Source organism: Littorina saxatilis, linkage group LG7, assembly GCF_037325665.1.
Source record: "Littorina saxatilis isolate snail1 linkage group LG7, US_GU_Lsax_2.0, whole genome shotgun sequence".
NCBI lineage: Eukaryota > Metazoa > Mollusca > Gastropoda > Littorinimorpha > Littorinidae > Littorina > Littorina saxatilis.
In genome coordinates, this window is record NC_090251.1 from 41,480,266 (window position 1) to 41,502,450 (window position 22,185).

A 22,185-nucleotide genomic window follows, 5' to 3' on the forward strand; every position below is an offset into this window, starting at 1 on the left:
TATAACGTGCGCCACACACAAGACAGAAGTCGCAGCACAGGCTTCATGTCTCACCCAGTCACATTATTCTGACACCTGACCAACCAGTCCTAGCACTAACCCCATAGTGCCAGACGCCAGGCGGAGCAGCCACTAGATTGCCAATTTTAAAGTCTTAGGTATGACCCGGCCGGGGTTCGAACCCACGACCTCCCGATCACGGGGCGGACGCCTTACCACGAGGATTGGAACTCGGGTAACAGGGAGCGAAGGGCAGTGCCCCACCTAGTGATCGAGTGCCACAACCCAGAGTTTTCCCTTAATATATACATAGGTTTTAAACTCCTGCTTCCGGATTATACAAAACACATTAAAACATGTATTAAACAATGGCGACTGGACGTGAGAGGGAACAATAAAGAGACCAAAAAGCAATGTACTCACGTTAAAATGACGAACACGGAACGAATAACAGCGACGTTTCGACCTAAGGGTCTTCTTCAGGCACAAAAACACAAAAATACACACACAAAAAAGAAGAAGAAAGACGATAGAACAAATGAAGAGAAGAATAACTGACAAAACAACTGCACTGCACAAACCAACAAATGACAAAGACACAACACTTCGAATTAACCTAAAATAAATCTCATAACAAAATAATTGTAATCATTTTTTTTTTACAGGAATGTATATGTTTCTGTGTTTGTTTTTGTTTTAATACAAAAAAAACCGTGATCAAATAATCAGAACTCTTTCAAAATACTCTGAATAAAATATATTAAATGCAATAACTTTTTTTTTTTTTAATTCAAATAAATGTTTTAGTTTGACTGCATTTGAATAGAAACTGAATTCTGATGAAAGCAGTTACTGTAAAGTCATTTGAAGTCACATGATAAAAATCACATGGTTTAGTTGAGCAGACCACAAAGTGCAGAGCTAAAATATGTGTATGAATCTGTGTGAAAATCCAGTCCGTTTGTCCACAGGGATGCTAGGAAGCAGTCAAATGGGGTCGCTCAATCTGCTCAAATCCAGTCAAATGGGGTCGCACGGGCCGACAAATGGGGACGTCCCCGTTTGTCGGAAGCGTCCCCATTTGACTGCTCTCCAGTGACAATCGTCCCCATTTGTCGGTAAAACCACCTACACACACACACACACACACACACACACACACACACACACACACACACACACACACACACACATGCATGAACTCACGCAGGCGTGGTTCGTCTACCCATGAAATAACTTCTCCCCGTTGTTAAACGTACGTGGTATGCAATTTTGTTGGTGAAAAGGAAACGACGCGAAATGAAGGAGAGAAGTGACAGTATTCGAATGTGAAGACTGCCCGTAAACACTGCACAAGCTAACTATGCGCATTTTTGTATCTTAAAAAAAGACGATACCATTCAGTCTGCAAAGACTCGGGGGAAAAACAGTCCTTCCACACACGATGGCATATTCGCCTCCATTATAAAAAAGCTTCTGCCTTTTAGACGTGATTATTGTCTTTACATGAAGAGCAGTATGGCCTGTTCTAACGAATTGCCATGTATCTATGTAACGTCTGATAATCCACCGACTCTGGCTTCGACTCCGCACTGAAAATAGTCCGAGGCATTGTATACGTCCCTTCTTAGTCTGTACTCGGCATTTTTTCTGATACAGTCAAACCGCTATAAACTAACTTCTGATAAAAGCCTGTCTTTCTATTCATTTCATTCAGTCGGCATAGTACATTTGATGAAGAGCAGTCGTTTCTTTGACCATAGAGCAATTCTATTTCTGTCTTCAAGCCTCACCTAACAGCAAATTCCGACTTGGAAACACTTGGTCGGTTACTGGCCAAAGACGCTTCTTGGACAGATCTAAAGATCGAAGAGAGTTAAAATCTGATGCCACACAAGGTATGACCTTGCCCGTCACTGCTCGTCATCATCACCTTCGCAGATTTTCGACCTGATTGTTGATTTGTGTGTGCCGTGTTATTCCGGAAAATAATCTTCGTCGCGAGCAGTGTCTTGTCGCGGCTTAAACAGTCATGCAAAGTTTTGGGACGCTTGGACGTTTTGTGTTCAACTCGCTAATTAGTACCCCAGTTTGGCAACTCTACACTGCTCGAAAATAAACATCAAAGAGGTACCCGTTTTTGCAGCAAAAGCGATTAACTGCACATAAGGCCGTAATGCCTGTCCCGAAGTTGTCCACCTATTTCATTCCTGAGCTTATGCAAAAACAAAGAGACTGCTCAAAAAGCGCCTGCTTAGAGTCCTGATTTCTTGCGCCAATGGAGATATGTGACCCTCCACCACGAAATGAGTCGCATGTCACCTCGCGCGGTTCTGCGCTAGGCTTGATATAAGTCCGGAGAGTTTATGGTAACAGCGTGAGGGTCACCTTAGTCACAGGCTTATAACTCAAACAGTTTTCGCTCTTTTCTAAAACGGTTTTCACCACTGGATAGAGCATAAAAAACTCTTTAGAAAAATGTAAAAATATGAAAATCATGCAAAGGTGACATGCGACTCATTCCGTGGTGGAGAGTCACATATTTCCTTACCAATAAAAGTACCTGCCAGCACTTCGGAAGTTTCAAAAAGAGTCATGCTGCTCTTTTATTCACAGATATCTCCATCTGAGACTAACGTTCATTCTTGTCGCGGTACGGACTAATGCAGATCAGATTCACTAACAACGGCTTCCAGAGGACAGACAAATGTCATACGATAGCTCTGTTTCGTCAACACCTCCGGTGTGGCGATTTGAGATTGGCGCGTGGTCATATTACGATTCTCGGCCTCGTTGATCTTTTATAAACTCCACACTGAACAATAACACCCACCCTTCGATAGTACTGATGAGCGACCTTGGGTACCTTACATTCATGGGGCCAAATTTGTCCAACCAACTTTTTGTATTTAAACTTAGAAATTTGATTCATCCTAAAATATTCCCTTCTCGTCCAAGGGACGTAACTTCTCGGTACACAGACAGACAGACAGACAGACAGACAGACAGACAGACACACACACACACATACACCACGACCCTCGTCTCGATTCCCCCCTCTACGTTAAAATATTTAGTCAAAACTTGACTAAATATAAAAAGGTAAAGGAAGTCCCATTACCATTTTTAATTAAAAAATTACCTTTTTTGTTGTTGCTGTGTTTTTAGCTTAACCATCTCTTTCTTACTAATTTTAGGTTTCGATTGTCACCGATACACGCTTCCTGAAGTCGCTGTGCTTAACCTGACGTCAGGGAACGATTTGTGTGCTCACAGAAGCATAACAATGCATACTTCGTGTTTCGGAGAGTGTTCAACTATCGGTCAAAGACTTGCTCTCTTCTATACCGCATCCAACGAGAGAAAGCCATCTAATGTATGGTTGAAAACTGACACCTCAAAAAAACAAGTGGTAGGGGGAAGGGGGGGCTGGGGGTAAATATAAAATACACAGGCCTCCAAACTGTTGGGTATGGAACGCCAAAAGGCCCACAGTATCGAGACTGAGTCTCGATACTGGGAGTATCGAGACTTAAAGTCTCGATACTCCGAGTATCGAGACTCGTTCATTTCATTGGTCTTCCCTCGATACTGCGAGTATCGAGTATGGAAATGAACCAATCCGTGGTATCGAGTATGGTTGCTATGCCGCCCTAGTTCAGTATCGAGTGTCTACAAAACGATTGGTTAAATTCTGATCTCGAGTGTGAACAGCACCCTGGTGCGCCAAAAGGCCCACAGTATCGAGACTGAGTATCGATACTCAAAGTCTCGATACTCAAAGTCTCGATACTCCGAGTATCGAGACTCGTTCATTTCATTGGTCTTCCCTCGATACTGCGAGTATCGAGACTTTGAGTATCGATACTCTGTAATTTCATTGGTCGGACTCGAAATTCAAGAGTATCGATACTGCGCATCCCGGAACTGTTGCCATGCCAATCGATCTGCTCAAGAACGTAACAAGACAAGCGATTGGTTCAGTACTTGAACTCCTAAAGGAACTGGTAAATTAAAAAGTATAACCAGAAATTTTTTTTTTTTTTTTTACTGAATCGTGGCGGACTGTGTTGTGCGATAAATGACTGAGAGACTCAGTGAAGTGTATTCAGTGTTATAGAATAAATTATGTTTGAGTTTTCGTTGCTGGTAAGTTAAAAAGTTAAATAAAAAAAACATGAATACAAACAAACACAGTTCAAGTTATTTTGTGGATGTGTTTTATGCGCCTGACACTGAAATGTCCCATAGATCTACTAAGTCTTGATGCGAGATCACCCCCCCAAAAATCTAATTTAGACTAAAAGTACTTTAGACTGATATCGTACAAGTGAAATGACGCTGTGTTTTCCCTTGAATGACTTTGTATGAGAGTGCATTCGAATCAGTTATTAACCTAAGACACAGAGTCAGATACTTTTAACTGATCGATAGCGGCACGTTCGGCCGGGATGGCAGCGAAGCCTCAGTGATTTTTCGATCCTCCAGTTTAAAAAACCCAAACAATTACAGTTTTTGTCTTGCAGAGTGTGAAACTGTTGATTATTTGTGTAAACATCGGTCTATTTGCTGCATTTGCATTATCATTTATGCAAAATCTATACCATTTTCGGCTTTAGTCCCTGTGACAAAGGCTATACATACAGAAGTAATTGTGTATATATTGTTTTCAACAAGGCTAAGCTATTTACACAAGTAGGGAGAGTGGCTTTCTTTGTCCTCAAGCATAAATTAATGTGGGTACATACATTATCCAGCCTATTAACCACAAGTGGGGAGAGGTTTTTGAATTTGTGCAGTCTGTTTGCAAATTTAGCCTGGAAAGTAAACAATACTATAAAATGAACAAAAAACCTACAAGTTTCACAGTGCACGCACACACTCTGGCTCCCTCTCCCTACAAAAATGCTGACACTTGCGGCCAAGTGACGTAACACGTACTCTCCGTTTTCGAATGCTATTGACTGATCATTCAATTAACACTGATGAATTGTGGGATAAAATCAGTGTCAGTCAGCACAAATCTGCTTAAATATATTATGAAAATCAGTCTTAACATGCCGCGTTTCTTAGTCTCTCTAGATGATTGTACCGTCTCTTTAACTTGGCGGGAAAGCATTCCGTCTGGACAGTTTATTTTAGCAGAAGCCTGGCTGACGTCCCGGCAATAGTGACATGTAACACACGCACACACACACCGTGACACTGACACACACCCGGCACACACCCGGCACACACACACACACACACACACACACGGCACTTTTTATTCAGCTTCAAGTTGAACAACACAAATAATTCAGAAAATGACGCCATGAAATCACGAATATCGGCTGAGCTCGAACGCTGATTGCTCACTTCACACTTGTGTAGATAGCCTGGCTTCGACGAACACGGTCTATGTTGCACAACTGCTTGTGTAAATAGCCAGTCCAACGACGTGAGTGACTTCCCTTTGGTAAGCTCATTATTTTGTGAAAGTAAACGTGCGACATCGATGACATATATTAATTTCTCGACTGAAACTGAGGAGCTGAAGTCATTGCTGGCAGTAGAAAGCCCACTGTTTGTTTTTGACGGCCATGCTGTGAATGTATAGTGCGTTGAAATGAGCAAGTTCTTCGTGTTCACCTCCGACGAAAAGCCAACACAGATCCCGGCAAAGTACTGGCTGAACTGTTGTCTTTTGGACGCCAGCTACATGCAAACTGCGGATGTTCGCAAATGACGACCAGTATCACCATGGGAACATTTTGCTTGGAATTGTCAGTGACCAGAATGGTAAGTATTCATCATATTTCACAACGTAAGTATGCATAGCTTCTAAAGGCAACTGAATACGGTGTGCTGTTGGCAGTGGCCCTTGCCGATGGTGTCAGTGTCACAAGGTCAAGGCATGTACAACTAGTAAAGTTCCACACACTTGTCACTTTATGCGTGTGAATGTGAATTAATTGTGATGTATGTGTTGCACTCTGTACAAGTATGTGTGTGTGTGACTGACTCATAATTCACAGGATCATTATAATCGAGGAAATAAAGTTTGATTATCTGTGTGAGTATTTTATGTTTTCCTGCTAATTTGACTCAGTTGTTTTAAGTTACTTTAAAATGTTTGTTTTTTCAATTGATGTAAATGAATCATTGATAGTGATACATGTATACATCATGGTCAGCGCAATTCAGATGGTTTTTTATTTATATTATGTACAGTTGTCCTGGACTTTTGATCCTGCTGTGATGATGATGTCACCTCCAGATGAACCAGAGCTGCTTCATCATTCATCAAAACAGCACAGCTGTCTGATTTTTCTTCAGGTACTTTTCAATTTTATCATTATAACTTATACATGATTGTGCAGGTCATTCATTGCTTTAAGTTTAACAAGAACATAACAGTATCACTATCACTAAACTCTGAATTGATTGATAATGTTAATAATGCCTTAAAAGTTAAAATATGTTCCCAATACTATTGGTACCAGTGTGTTAAGGTAATTCCACAAAGGCAGTGATTCTGAGTGAAACTAGCTGAATTTGATGAATTTGTCAGTCTGTATTCACATTTCAATCTTGTGTTCTTTTTAAATTGTATCACTTTTCATTTATCTACAGCAAGTGTGTAATGAATCTTTATTCTGTACATGTATTTCCATTTATCCTACTGTATACGTGAGAGAGACACCCGTGAGATAATAATTGTTCAAATCACACATGTTTATATCTGTTTTTCCACTGCTTATGATGCCAAAGTCACCGAGACAAACGTCATAATAGAAACAAAAATTGTGCTCGCTAATTACCCTCAATGAGTGACTTCCTTTGCTTTGACGTAATAGATTGCACGAGGCTTTAGAAGAGATCGAGGTTCAAAAACAAGCATCTTCAATTTAGCTGCCTCGACTGCAAGACATTTTCAGTCAAATACATGCAAGTACAGTATGTAGGATCAACAGAATACTACATGGCTTGCTGTGTCGTACCAGATTTACACTCGTTGCTTTTTCAAATAGTGAACATCTCGCTTTCGCTCGCTGTTCAATATTTACAAAAACGAGTGTAAATCTGGTACGACACAGTAAGCCATGTAGTAACTAGTATTCTCTATTAAATTACATATTCTTACTCCGAATCACATATAGCAGTTGACACCGTCTGGTATGCTAAGGTACTGAAAGCGCTACCCATCTTTAAAGTAATTAAAGGGAAGCAACCCCACACCAAAAAAGCTGGAACTAGCATATGGTAGTGAGCTACCCCCTGGGAGTTACCTCCCATTAGCTACTTCCCATCCCACGCACGTGGCTACTTCATTCCGACTTCAGCTGTCCTGGTGAGAGGTCATTGAATTTTCTGTGCGCTACTGTGGCTGCCTTGTGCTGTTTCGTTCACCTGCCGGCCACGTAACTCATCTTGTCTCCCGTGCGGGCGCCTGTTTTGGTGAGCTCGTTCTGTATTTTTCTGTTTTCGAACTTGTGCGTTGGTTGCTGTCTGTTGTCCTTTGGACATTGTTCGTCAGTAACCTGTTGTGCTTTCGCCATTTTGTTTACAGTTAGCTTTGCTGGCTTGTATTTTGTGGCGTGTTCACTGACGCTTGTGCATTGTGTGTTGCAAGCTTGGTTCGTTTTTATTTTGCTGTAGTTACTGCTTAGCTGTCCGTTAGGACTTTCGTTTTCAGTAACTTTTTCTGTGAAATTTTTTCGCTTGTTTCTTGTTTGTTGTTGGTCAGCATGGCAGACCAGGATAAACGTAAGGGTAAAGGAGACATTAAGGGCAAGATTAAGCCCAAGTCCTCTAGCTCTAAGCCTGTTGTATTGGTGTCAGACGCTGCACGCAACACAATTTTGTCAGTGCCTATTTCACCTCCGCTTTCTAGCACCCCCGTTTGTGCTAGTTCTACTGTTGTTTCTGCGCCCTCTGCTTTGTCGGCGTCGGACCAGGGGACGCTTGTGTCCTCTCTCTTGCAGACTCTTATCCCGGAGATTCGCTCTCTGGTACAGACAGAGATGCAGCGCTCGTCTACTCCAGTTAGCGCTGCCGTTCCGGTTTCGGGGGGGGACACTCAGTCCCTCGCTTCCGGGAAGGTTTCTTCTGTTTCCGCTCCTCAACTTCCTGTCTCGGGTGGAGACGTTGCAAGTAAGTTGAACCGGTCCTCTTGCTCTCGTGAAGCGCCTGGACAGCCCCGTGCGGGCAACGGTTCGTGTGCGCAGGGTCACTCCCTGCTTTCGGCTGGCGGCAGGCCTCCTCTTGTAGAGCAGGACTCTGTTAGCCAGCAGCGGCGACCGTTTACGGTTACTGCGCTTCCGGCTCCCGCCGGAAGCATAGGTCCCCCCACGCTTGCTCGCAATGCCAGCCGCGATGGGATGGATCATGAGCTGGCCTACGGGCTTCACGGCTTCCGGCCGCAGTTCGTGCATTCACCGCTTCCGCCCCCGGCGGTTATGGTGTCTGCATTTCCGGCTTCGGCCGGACACGCTGTCCCTCTACCGTCCACTTCCTCTTGGATGGCGGAGAGGGAACAACAGCGTGATGCTTTTGCACTTCCGGTGCTTCAGCACGGACGGCCGTCTCTTCCCTCAGCTGAGGTTTTGACTTCCGCCCATCCACATTCGGCGTTCTCGGACGGTGTTCCGGTTTACCCTCTCCCTACTGGGCAGGGTTTAAACCAGGACGATGTTCGTGGGTACAGGTTTCCGGTTTCCGGTTTCCGGTCATCCAGAGTACCCTTCAGCCACTGTGGTTGATGACTACGGTCGTTCTTCGCTGATGGATCAGTCTGAACTGCAGTCAGTGGTCAGCGAAGACACCCGTACTGTGTTTTCCTCTCAGCTCAAGTCCATTCTTGACTCTGCAGCCGAGGTGACTTCGCGGTATTTTGCAGAAGGTGTAGCGACGTCCGCTACTTCCGTTTCGGCGGCGCCTTCAGCTATGGCAGACTTCCTGCCGGATAAGGATGACGCTTCCTCCTTCCGGTTTGTGGAATCTCCGTCTGTCTCATACCACCTGTCCCAAGTTCTGGTGCACCCGAACAAACGGAGCAGTGGTATTCCGGTTGAGCCGTTCCCTCTTCTGGCACCTTTTGGGCCGGTTCCGGAACGGGCTCGTGGTTGGCTTGCGGATGAAGGGCAGTCCTCTTCCTTTGTGCATTCTGCACAGAAGAGGATTGCTTTCCCTGTCCGTAGCCGCAACCTCACCACTTCCTTTGCTCTCCCGCGTGCCATCTTACCGGTGACGCAGGAGCTGCAGGCTTTGCTTGTCAAACCAGTCAAGTCTGACTCGGTTGTGCCAGTGCGGGAGGGTACTCTTATCTCCCTGGAGGAGATCGGTCGTCAGCTCTTGGAGCTGGCTTCCATCTCCGAGACGCTGGTGCGGGCACTGTCTCGGTCGTTGACCGACTCTCTTGTCCCTTTTTCCCTCAGTGAGGAGCAAAATGCGGATGATGTCTCCTCCCTGCTTACGGCCCTGGCGAAGGTCAATGAGGAACAGACTCGTCTCTCCTCTTTGCAATACGCGCATGCGGTCTTGACAAGGAGGGAGTTGTTTCTTGCCAACTCTCAGTTTGCCGATCAGGCTACCAGAGACACACTACGTGTGTCTCCGGTTGTAGAGGGATCGCTGCTCGGCCACATGGCGCTTGTCGCTCGGCAGGCAGAGATTCAGTCCAACAAGGACGCTCAGTTCCTGGACATGGCTCTACAGGGCGCGAAGCAGGCTAAGCCTTCCCAGCAGGGGAAGTCTCAGCCGAGTTCCAAGCCCAAGCCTGCTCAAAAGAGGCCTGCTCAGCAGAGCTCTCGAGGTGGCAAGAAGAAGACAGTGTCGGGAAGGGGGCGTGGCGTCTCTAGCAGCAAGCCTCACCCCCAATGAAGCGCCCCCGGTCTCACCCCCCCCCCCCCCCGCCCTCCACTTTGGTGATGGCGGGGGGCCTCTCCCGGGCACTCACCCATTGGATGGTCTCAGTAGACAGCCAATGGATAGTGGGAGTTGTGAGATCGGGCTTCCGTCTCTTATGGCGGGAGGAGAAGGCTCCTCTTTCCCGACATCCGCCACGCTTCAAGCCCCCCTGCTCTCAGGAGGCAAGATCCGTTCTGCAAACGGAAGTTGCCTCCCTGGTGCAGAAGGGGGCAGTGGAGAGGGTCCTGGACCAAAGCTCCCTGGGATTTTACGGGCGCCTTTTCGCCGTGCCCAAAGCTTCAGGGGCGTGGCGTCCGGTCTTGGACTTATCTTTTCTCAATACTTTCTTGAGAGAGATAAAGTTCAAGATGGAGACGCCCGCCAAGGTCAGAGACTCTCTCCGCCCAAGAGATTAGGCGACCTCCATAGACCTGACAGATGCATACTTTCACATCCTGGTGCATCCGTCCGACCGGAAATGGCTTCGTTTCCGGTGGGACGAGCAGGTCTACCAGTTCCGCGCCCTCCCTTTCGGTTTGTCGCTCGCACCATGGATTTTTACCATGGTGGTCCGACAGCTGGGCGCTCTGGTGAGGTCTCAGGGTATCCGCCTGCGGGTTTACCTGGACGACTGGCTCGTTCTGAACCAGTCCCAGGCAGGCTGCACGCAGCATACCCAGACGGTTCTTCGGGAAGCCCACTCGTTGGGGTTCTCGATCAACGCGTCAAAGTCGGAGCTGACCCCGTCGCAGACGTTCACCTACTTGGGGATGTCCTTCGACACGGTCGCTTGGACTGTCCGCCCCTCTCAAAAGAGGGTGGACAAGCTCCAAGCTCAGATACGCTCGACTTTGCCCCTCCTGCAGGCGCCCCTTCGCTCTCTTGCCTCCATCTTGGGACAGATGGAATCCATGGCTCTGTTGGTCCCTCTGGGTCGGGTACACAAGCGTCCTTTTCAGGCAGCTCTGAAGCCGTTTGTGGGCTCGACTCGGGTGGATTGGAACGTCCTCGTCCCTCTCCAGGGATGGTTCCAGTCTACCACCCTCCCGTGGTTGGACACGGAGTGGGTGTGCAGAGGGGTTCCGATTGCCTTGCCTCCCCCGGACTTGGACCTGTTCACGGACGCGTCCTTGCTGGGGTGGGGGGCTCACACGGACCTACACACGGTGTCAGGTCTGTGGTCGGCGGAACAGAGCCAGTGGCATATCAACCGGCTGGAACTAGAAGCAGTAGCTCTAGCTCTCACCCGGTTTCTGCCCTCCCTGCAGGCCAAGCATGTTCGTCTGTTTACAGACAACACGACAGTGGCAGCTTATATCAACAAGCAGGGAGGCTCGCGGTCCCCGTCTCTCTCGGACAGGACCTGCGAGGTCTTGAGGTGGTGTTACCAACACCGCATCTCGATCTCCGCCAGGTACCTTCCAGGGAGGCTGAACACTCTGGCGGACGCTCTCAGTCGCTCCGGCAGGGTGCTTCAGTCCGAGTGGACAGTCACTCACGGGGCACTGCTTCGCCTTTGGACCCAAGTCCCAAAGCCTCTCGTCGACCTGTTTGCCACCAGGTTCTCGAAGAGGCTCCCGGTGTTCGTCTCGCCATTCCCGGACCCTCAGGCTTGGCGAGTGAACGCTCTGGACATTCCCTGGACGGGTCTGGAGGCGTACGCCTTTCCGCCTTTCCCATTACTCGGCCGAGTAATTCGAAAGGCGGAGCTGGAGGGGCCGGCCCTTCTACTTCTGGTCGCGCCCCTCTGGCCGTCGCAGGACTGGTTCCCAGACCTGCTGCGGCTCGCCCAAGGTCCTCCCATTCCTCTCTCTCTGCGAAGAGGGGAATTAGTGCAGCCCCGAACAGGCATTCCACACGAGGAGCCCAGTCTTCTGAAGCTTCACGTGTGGATGTTGTTCGGGACTCACTGAGGCGCTCTGGTGCGTCTTCTCCGACGCTGGACTTGGTGGGCAGCTCCCATAGGGCTTCCACCTCGTCCGTATACGCCTCGCACTGGAGGGCCTGGGCCTCCTGGTGTTCCGCTAAAGGGGTGGTTGCAGTGGCTCCTCGCTCTATGCAGGTCGCCAACCACCTCTCGTTTATGTTTTCGCAGGGTGCCTCTGTCTCCTCTATGAGGGTCCGGCGCTCTGCGATCTCTGCTACTCTCAAGCAGATCGGCCGATCTGTTCAAGTGGGGGGGGTGATCGCTGCTGTCATTAAGGGCGCTGCTCTCAAGGAGGTCCGGTCTCGTTTGCCCGCTCCTAAGTGGGACCTGTTCCTTGTTTTAGCGTTCTTGCGGTCCGCGGAATTTGAGCCTTTGAGCGAGTCGAGTCTCTACAATCTCACTCGCAAGACTCTTTTTCTGGTTCTTTTGGCTACGGCCCGACGGGGTAGCGAGGTCCACGCTCTGTCGGGTCTGCCAGGTGACATTTTGTTCGAGTCGGACGGCTCAGTATCTCTTCGTTTCCGTCCCGACTTCCTGGCCAAGAATCAGGCTCCGGGGCAGGCCTCTCCGTTGGTTCGCGTCAAGGCCTTGACCAACGCGTTGGCTCCGGATGACCCTGATTCGGTCAACTGTCCAGTTAGGGCCTTACGTCTGTATTTGGCTCGGACTCAGCCGGTTCGTTCCTCCTCACAAAAGTTATTGTTTATCTCTCTTCTCACTTCAAGGGAGAAAGACGTTTCAAGAGTTACGTTGGCCCGGTGGGTGTCGTCCCTTATTCGGCAAGCCTACAGTTGGTGTCACACAAGTGGGGGGGGGGGCTCAGCCTGCCTTTCCCCTGGTCTCGGCCAGAGCCCATGAGACTAGGGCGTGGTCTTCGTCTTTGGCCGTTCTTCGCTCGCAACGGCTTGACGAGGTGCTCTCGACGGCTTACTGGCGCTCAGAAGATATTTTCATTAATTACTATCTTCGAGACGTGGCTGCACTCAGACAGGATGGATCTCGCGGTCTACCTGCCCTTATAGCAGCCGGCCAGTTCCTGTCCAGAATGTGATGGTGAGTTTGATTTATTTCTTGCCCACCGCCATGTTGATGTTATCTGCTATATGTGATTCGGAGTAAGAATATGTAATTTAATGGAAAATTTCTAAAGTAAATTTTCATTTCATTAATATACTTACCCGAATCACATATCGAAGTCCCTCCCGCCTGCCCCGCTGTTTGTTTCGGTTTTTCTCTGAGCCGGAATGAAGTAGCCACGTGCGTGGGATGGGAAGTAGCTAATGGGAGGTAACTCCCAGGGGGTAGCTCACTACCATATGCTAGTTCCAGCTTTTTTGGTGTGGGGTTGCTTCCCTTTAATTACTTTAAAGATGGGTAGCGCTTTCAGTACCTTAGCATACCAGACGGTGTCAACTGCTATATGTGATTCGGGTAAGTATATTAATGAAATGAAAATTTACTTTAGAAATTTTCCATTTAACCTAATGCTTTTGGGTTATCACCGGCTATTTGAATGAGAGCCATTTGTTAGCATATGTATAGGTTACAACACGAGTGGTTTTTTATATGGCTTGTATTTCAGTCAAGACCCAGCGGATGAATATCATCGGGAGACACGAGCCTTTGGCGAGTGTCTCTCGATTGATATTCCCGCTGGGTCTTGACTGAAATACAAGCCATATAAAAAACCACGAGTGTTGTAATCTGTATATCCCATTCTACCATCAAACACAAAGTGTAGACTACTAGCGGCACTGTTGCGATCTGTGCAGGGTAAAACTGTTGCCAGCGAGACTTAGCCCTTTTGCAACCTTAAACTAAGTGACCGTCGCTGAAAAAATAAAACGAATGAGTGCATCGATAAGTACGCGGTAACACTACTTTCAGACCATTTAAAAGCTTTTAGTAAAGGTTCATAAGTTGCAAGAAAGTAATGAAGTCGAATAGAAATTAATTTAGTTGAAGCGCACAATTCTTTTGTTTTGCGTTTCAGGTCGGCAGAACGGGCGAAACGCGTTTGGGACCCATTTGGCTTACTCGATTCAGAATTGATTCCACGTTGTTTTTCTCGAACGTGTGTAATTAGGCTTATTGACAGAGAAGCAAATCTTAGGGAACAAATATGTAGGTTTAGATTTAACCATTTGCTCCCTATTTGAAATGTATCTACGTGTTTTGCGAGTGTGTTTGCATGGATGAACTTAAACTGGTATGGGTGAGAGGAAAACGCGACCGACACGTCTGTCACCGCCGATTGATTGCATTTTGAAGGAATATGACTGGATTACGGAAAAATATGTGGACTTACTGCAGAGCCAGGCAAAAGAGTAGACTTGCTCGCAAAACACGTGAAACAGCCGATGTTTGATAGCTGAAGGCGCACACCGGCAAAACACACTACCGACAGATTCTCAAAAGTCGTCTGCTAACGATGCAAGGGGAGGGTACTCGTGTTTTTGTTTTGGTTCGCTAGCATCTGGTTATCTTGTAAGTTGAATGTTCGTTTTTTTCGACCTGCATTGTTTTCATAATGAAAGAAACTTTTGCTTATTGCATCTCATACATCAGATCAGTTCTGAGATTCATTTTTGCGTGCAACTGATATGGTTTTCTGAGCCGTGCAATACGATTTTAGAACTTCATACAAATGTGTCACATTGTTCGGCGCGAGCGAGGTCAAAGGTCGGGAGGAAAGTAGTCCTTTGCCCAAATCGGAATCTGCACTATCATATATTTTTTGGAGTCCATGATGTATTTATTGAGCTATAAAAATACAACATATATACCCATACTGAAGTAACAGAGACAAAGAAGGGAGGTCATGGGATATATAGATATATATATATATACTAGATGAATACCCGCTTCGCCGGGTACGGCTTCGCCGGGAAGAAGTCGAGCTGAATACCCGGCTGCGCCGGGGACCCGGCTTTACCGGGTGTACGCCGGCAAACCGGCGCACCGCACGAAGGAAGGGAGATAAACGCGCAAAATACTGGAGAAGATAAGGAAGAGTAATACCCGGCTTCGCCGGGACAGTGACTTTCTAAAAATAGTATAACGGGAATATGGAATGAGCGTTGTCGACAGTGACCTTCTAAAAATAGAAACGGGAATATGGATTGACGCCACATGAAGGAAGGGAGATAAGCGCAAAACACTGGAGAAGATAAGGAAGAGTTACTGGGAATGGATCTGGGAAGATGAACAGAAAAATCAAAATCGGTTCAGCGCTGCGCACTGAGAGCACGTGTTGAAAATTCTCATCGACCAGGTTGTGTCCGGGGTCTACCTGAATATGCCCACCAAATTTGAAGCAGATCCATCGAGAACTTTGGCCGTGCATCGCGAACACACACACACACACACACACACACAGACACTAGTCGTATATATATAGATAGATGCAATTTTTCAATAAAATGTTTAAGTGCCATCCACAGCGTGTTTTTCTTTTGAATTCTATTACAGTGACAAGGCACTGAAATAAATTGTAAAGCGGTGTAACTTGTGTTTGTTGTCACAGGGATGTTTGTATTGTTTTGATATGTTTGGCAGCTGAAAATGACATTTATTTTGCAGTGCCGGTCAGTCTGCAGTGCTATTTGTTTCAAAGTTGACAGATGATCTGCAGACAGGGGTTTATATACTGAGCCAGTGAAGAATCAACATCATCCTTTGCTCTAAAAATGTAGGTAAGTTCTCTTTAGAAGTAGCTTATATGTGACCCTCCACCATGAAATGAGTCACATGTCACCTCGCGCGGTTCTGCGCTAGGCTTAAATATAAGTCCGGGGAGTGTCTGGTAACAGTGTGAGGGTCACCTTAGTCACAGGCTTATAACTCAAACAGTTTTCGCTCTTTTCTAAAACGGTTTTCACCTCTGGATAGAGCATAAAATAAAAAACTCTTTAGATAAATGTAAAAATATGAAAATCATGCAAAGGTGACATGCGACTCATTCTGTGGTGGAGGGTTACATGTATATAAATTATGTGTTTTTATTTTTTTTTATTAATTTAATTTTGATAATAATTTTTATATATTTAATTTTCAGAGCTTGTTTTTAATCCGAATATAACATATTTATATGCTTTTGGAATCAGCAAATGATGGAGAATAAGATAAACGTAAATTTGGATCGTTTTATAAATTTACAATTTTCAGATTTTTAATGACCAAAGTCATTAATTAATTTTTAAGCCACCACGCTGAAATGCAATACCGAAGTCCGGGCTTCGTCGAAGATTACTTGACCAAAATTTCAACCAATTTGGTTGAAAAATGAGGGCGTGACAGTGCCGCCTCAACTTTCACGAAAAGCCGGATATGACGTCATCAAAGACATTTATCAAAAAAAAAAGAAAAAACGTTCGGGGATATCAATCCCAGGAACTCTCATGTAAAATTTCATAAAGATCGGTCCAGTAGTTTGGTCTGAATCGCTCTACACGCACGCACGCACGCACACACACACATACACACACACACATAAACACACACACACACATACACCACGACCCTCGTTTCGATTCCCCCTCTATGTTAAAACATTTAGTCAAAACTTGACTAAATGTAAAAACCAGGATATCATCATGATGCCTCTTTACAAAAACCAGGTCTAGGAACTCTTCATCTAAAGTCAGTCAGTATTAACCCCCTCAACACAATCCTCATTTTGTCCCATAGTGATTTCTGCCGCCCAAGAACATGTGGTTCTTATCTCACAAGACGGATTTGTGTCTTCCATTGCGAAATTCAGATCTACCCCAACTACGTGCATTGATCTGAGCAATAAAATGTAGATGCAATGATCTGCAAACATCTCTTCAACACAATCTGCATCTTGTCCCATCGTGATTTCTGTCGGCAAAGAACATGTAGTTCTCAACTCACAAGACCGATTTGTCATCTTCTAGTGTGAAATTCAGATCTGCCCCAAGTACGTGCAATAAAATGTAGAATGGATAATCTGAAAAAAATATTTTCGCGTGAACGCTGCCACGTTGTCATCAGTCCGATGTCTTTTATCCAGAGCAGGGATGAACACACTTTTTCATCTGTAGTTTGTTATGTTTATCGGCAGACTGCTTTCCATTACTTGGCTGTTTTAGATTGACTCGTAGGGTTCGTCAGCCAGGCAACAAGTGCTTGTTTACTGACACGTTCTCACGCACGACATGTCGTAAATGCAAGTTCTAACGATTGTTTTTACATTTTGTCAAGTTTTGACTAAATGTTTTAACATCGAGGGGGAATCGAAACGAGGGTGGTGGTGTATGTGTGTGTGTGCGTGCGTGTGTGCGTGCGTGCGTGCGTGTAGAGCGATTCAGACCAAACTACTGGACCGATCTTTATGAAATTTGACATGAGAGTTCCTGGGTATGATATCCCCATACGTTTTTTTCATTTTTTTGATAAATGTCTTTGATGACGTCATATCCGGCTTTTCGTGAAAGTTGAGGCGGCACTGTCACGCTCTCATTTTTCAACCAAATTGGTTGAAATTTTGGTCAAGTAGTCTTTGACGAAGTCCGGACTTCGGTATTGCATTTCAGCTTGGTGGCTTAAAAATTAATTAATGACTTTGGTCATTAAAAATCTGAAAATTGTAAAAAAAAATATTTTTTTCTAAAACGATCCAAATTTACGTTCATCTTATTCTCCATCATTTGCTGATTCCAAAAACATATAAATATGTTATATTCGGATTAAAAACAAGCTCTGAAAATTAAATATATAAAAAATATTATCAAAATTAAATTTTTGAAATCAATTTAAAAACACTTTCATCTTATTCCTTGTCGGTTCCTGATTCCAAAAACATATAGATATGATATGTTTGGATTAAAAACACGCTCAGAAAGTTAAAACAAACAGAGGTACAGAAAAGCGTGCTATCCTTCTCAGCGCAAGTACTACCCCGCTCTTCCTGTCAATTTCACTGCCTTTGCCGTGCGCGGTGGACTGACGATGCTACGAGTATACGGTCTTGCTGCGTTGCATTGCGTTCAGTTTCATTCTGTGAGTTCGACAGCTACTTGACTAAATGTTGTATTTTCGCCTTACGCGACTTGTTTTTATTGCACTGATATATCGATAGAGAATGTCGATATTTGTAAACGTCTGCCATTTCCTAATGTTTGTTTCATTATTTTGCATACGGATATGGCTAATAAGTGGATAATCTGTTACGACACGAAACACATTCTAAATCCGGGAAGGGAGGCTACTCCAACGTACTTTCCAAAGTGTACTCCAGCCTTAAATGTATGGCCAGTTGTGATTGTTTTTACTCTACACAAATTATTTATGTTACCATCCCCATCCTGTGCACGGCCAGAATCTGATCTCAGACCACCGAGCTTTTACATACAACGAATCCATCCTTTTGTTTGAACGCTTACAGCTTACAGCTAGGGAGAATCTTAGCTGCTCTTCATAAGTTCATGGATACAGGTCATTTGTTTTTTTTCGTTTTATTTTTCATTGTCTTAACTCTTATTCAGAGCTGACATTATTGTTGACTATAACTGTTATGGGAATGATGATAATTTTGTTTGGGATTTCTGTTCAAGTTTGAGACTACATGACATTGACAGGGCATCACTCTACCATGTACGCTTACTGTCATATAACTGGGAGACCGGCACGGTTGGCCTAGTGGTAAGGCGTCCGCCCCGTGATCGGGAGGTCGTGGGTTCGAACCCCGGCCGGGTCATACCTAAGACTTTAAAATTGGCAATCTAGTGGCTGCTCCGCCTGGCGTCTGGCATTATGGGGTTAGTGCTAGGACTGGTTGGTTCGGTGTCAGAATAATGTGACTGGGTGAGACATGAAGCCTGTGCTGCGACTTCTGTCTTGTGTGTGGCGCACGTTATATGTCAAAGCAGCACCGCCCTGATATGGCCCTTCGTGGTCGGCTGGGCGTTAAGCAAACAAACAAACAAAATATAACTGGGCCAACCAGACTAGAGAACTGCTACACCTGTGGTGTTAGGTCATTACTACATGCAGTATGTAAGAAATGTTAAGTCCTTTGTACTGGAAACTTGCATTCTCCCAGTAAGGTCATATATTGTACTACGTTGCAAGCCCCTGGAGCAATTTTTTGATTAGTGCTTTTGTGAACAAGAAACAATTAACAAGTGGCTCTATCCCATCTCCCCCCTTTCCCCGTCGCGATATAACCTTGAACGGTTGAAAACGACGTTAAACACCAAAGAAAGAAAGAAAGAATTACTACATGCAGATAGCATAACCTGGGCACCCTCAGTGATATCACATTTTGAAAACGTTAGAATTGCATAGTGATATATGTATCCTTTTTAAAAATAAAAGTGAAGATCTCAACACACTTTGTCTTTCTAGTTTTCTCTATTGCATTGATTTGAGAGGAAAATCTGTGTCCTTAGAATTTTTCAACAAGAAAAGCAAATGCTCATTCGACTCGCCTTCGCCATACGTAAAATAAATCGGACAAAATATTGCTGTTTCATAGTTTGTCTTATCTTACGTCATAGGTGAGAGAGCTACCAGTACCAATGCGATAGAGGTCCTTCAGGGCACATTGATTATCTTATTGCTCAGGTGAGTAAAATAAAACATGTCTTAAGTTAAAAGGAGTAATCCACTAGTATTAGGATTCACTGTCAGTCGGTATGTCTGGCCGGACGAATGGCCGGCCGGCTGTGGACAAAAAGCTTAACGTTGAACATTGGGGATTGGGGGTGGCGGTCATAGGTAGTGAAATCCTCCTTTTAAGATTTTCAAAACCCTGAAAAAATCAGGTCTTACAATGGGGGTAAACTTACATAAGTTATGACCAGAATATCTTAGAAAACAGGGTCTTGAAAATGTCAATAGGTAACATGCGCCTTGAGTCGCCTTGAGATATGTGCGCGATATAAATCCTCGTAAATAAATAAATAAATAAATAAATAAATGTCTTGGGGGGGCGTTGTTGAGTAAGTGATTTTGGTTGTTGGGTAAGTTACAGAAAAATAACTAGCCCTACTCATTTACAGAGAGAAAGAAGCAGAGGGGGGAATCATTTTTGGTAACTTAACCAACAACCAAAATTACTTACCCAACAATGGGCCTGAATCCTCGATAGCTCACAGGTTGATGAGCTAGCGATTGAAAGGTTCCGAACGCTCTAATGTACGAAATGTACATCTCTAGACGAAACAATACAAACATACTGCATTTAAACTAGCAACTACAGGCTTGAACACATTAATCTCCATATAAAATCGATGAGTTTGGTTGTTTTCTAAATTCAAATCTAACAATCAGTGCAGAGAAACTCGCTTTAGATCTCTTGCAAGTGCAAGCAAACTCCAAAGGCAAGTAACTCTCATACTCTGTGAAAGTGTCTGATTTTGCCATTTTTGGGCATTCTTATAACATTTTCAAGACTTTCCAATTGATAAAAACTGATGAAATTATTTGTACTATCACTCTGAAGGGTTTACTTTATGAAGGTATGGTGCTATTAGTAACTTGCTGCTTTTACAAAGAGAAATTATTTTTGGCACAGGCTCAGAGAACATTTATGTTACCTTGAAAATAATACTGCTGATTGTTTCTTGTTAATGTTTTATTTTTCTCCATTGTTTCTTGTTAATGTATTTTTTTTTCTCCATCTTTTGTAGCTGCCTGGCATGCCGGTAAAGCTGCTGATCCACACAAATGGAAGAGTCTCACTGAACAAAAGGAAGGAAGAGCCTATGCGCCAGGGGTTCAGTTGAGTTGTTGCTCTTCACAAACCTTTCACATGTCTGCACACATTCAAGGCTCATCAACCAGTAAGAATATATATGGTACGTGGTCGAGTCAGTGCTTTTTATTAATTTTAATATTATTGATTCAAACCCCCCAATCCTTCACACACCTTCTCTTGGATTTAAAGCAATTTGTTAAGTATTTTTACTTTCTGAATTTCATCTGTACTTGATGAAAGAACATTTTCTCTCACGTAACATTCAAAAAGAAAACTGAAGTTTGTACAGGGTAACCCCAAAAATGTAACCCATAAAAACATTGTAATAAATTCCACATCTGTCGATCACATATTAGTTCATATTTGGTGTATATTCACTTCAGCTTATGTATGACCTCTCAACAAAGTTGCCAGTTTGTAGGTAAAAGAATGGTAGCCTAAAAGAATCTGACTTTTGTGAGATTTCGGAAAACAAATCTTATTTTGGGGATTGGCTCAACATTACCAGGTTGAAAACTGAGCCTGAGCTATACTAACCGGTTTTAAGCCCTCCAGATTGTTAGTACCTAGTAACACACCGGTGACACTGTGACGGTTCCCCTACGCTTTGTGTTCGGTGCCCTGACCCTTTGTGTTCGGTTCCCACTCGGTTCCCACACGCCAAAATTCGCGGACAAAACATCCATTTATGGTAGTATTACGCAATGTTGCTCTCTGAGAATGGTCTTGTTAGATCTGTGAGTGTTTACACTACATGCCTAGGTGCTGTTGGATTGAAGGTTTTTGATATTTTAGCCGTTATTAGGTAGAATGCCTTCCACTTTACTGCAAAACTGCATAATTCGTAGCATCGGCAAGAAATATCCTACCAAAAAATGCCTGCTTGGAACTGTCGTTGGTCCAGCAAAAAGTTCAACATGTCTGTAGCAGACAGCCCAAGTTTCAAGATTGTAGGGCCATCCAAACAGCCGTAATAATAAAAACAACAAAAGTAGTCAGTGAAATTGGCTGTGTTCGGTCCCCACACACTTTTGTGACGTAGGCGTGACGGTTCCCATAATTCATTGTGTCGGTCCCCACTTTCTGTGTCGGACCCCACTTTCGACCTAATTTCTCTGTGACGGACCCCACAACCAGCCTATTTTGTGTCGGTCCCCTCACCTTCTTGGATTTATGACTTGCCGGTTACTTGTATCATTGTATTCATTGAATCTAATTGTCTCGGAGTTATTTTTCAGCAAAAACCGGCAAGGCAGCACCTTTTGTGATACCAAGTAAGTCAGATGACATCAGTATGTGTGTGTGTGTGTGTGTGTGTGTGTGTGTGTGTGTGTGTGTGTGTGTGTGTATGTGTGAGAGAGAGAGAGAGAGAGAGAGAGAGAGAGTGAGAGAGAGAGAGAGAGAGAGATTGACACCTTTCCAGATCACTCCGGTTATGCGACACTACCGCGAGCGTCACTACCGCGTGTCACACTACAGCGAGTACGACACTACCGCGTGTAACACTACCGCGTGTCACACTACCGCGAGTACGACACTACCGCGAGTATAACACTGCCGCGTGTCACACTACCGCGCGTACCACAACCGCGAGTACCATAACCGTAGAGAGAACGCATGCAAACTTACTTCTTGTGAGTTT

General features: G+C 44.9%; 1 long non-coding RNA gene across 2 annotated transcripts; it reads left to right on the forward strand.

The window, feature by feature from the left end:
* The first annotated feature begins 4,458 nt into the window (after positions 1-4,458).
* LOC138971481 (uncharacterized) lies at positions 4,459-21,111 on the forward strand. 2 transcript variants are annotated; one of them, XR_011457265.1, is made up of 5 exons: positions 4,459-5,781; positions 6,214-6,318; positions 15,401-15,513; positions 19,342-19,408; positions 20,476-21,111. It is a non-coding gene; the product is annotated as an uncharacterized lncRNA (long non-coding RNA). The 2 variants fall into 2 exon arrangements; XR_011457266.1 differs by having other exon boundaries at positions 15,401-15,509.
* The last annotated feature ends 1,074 nt before the right edge of the window (positions 21,112-22,185 follow it).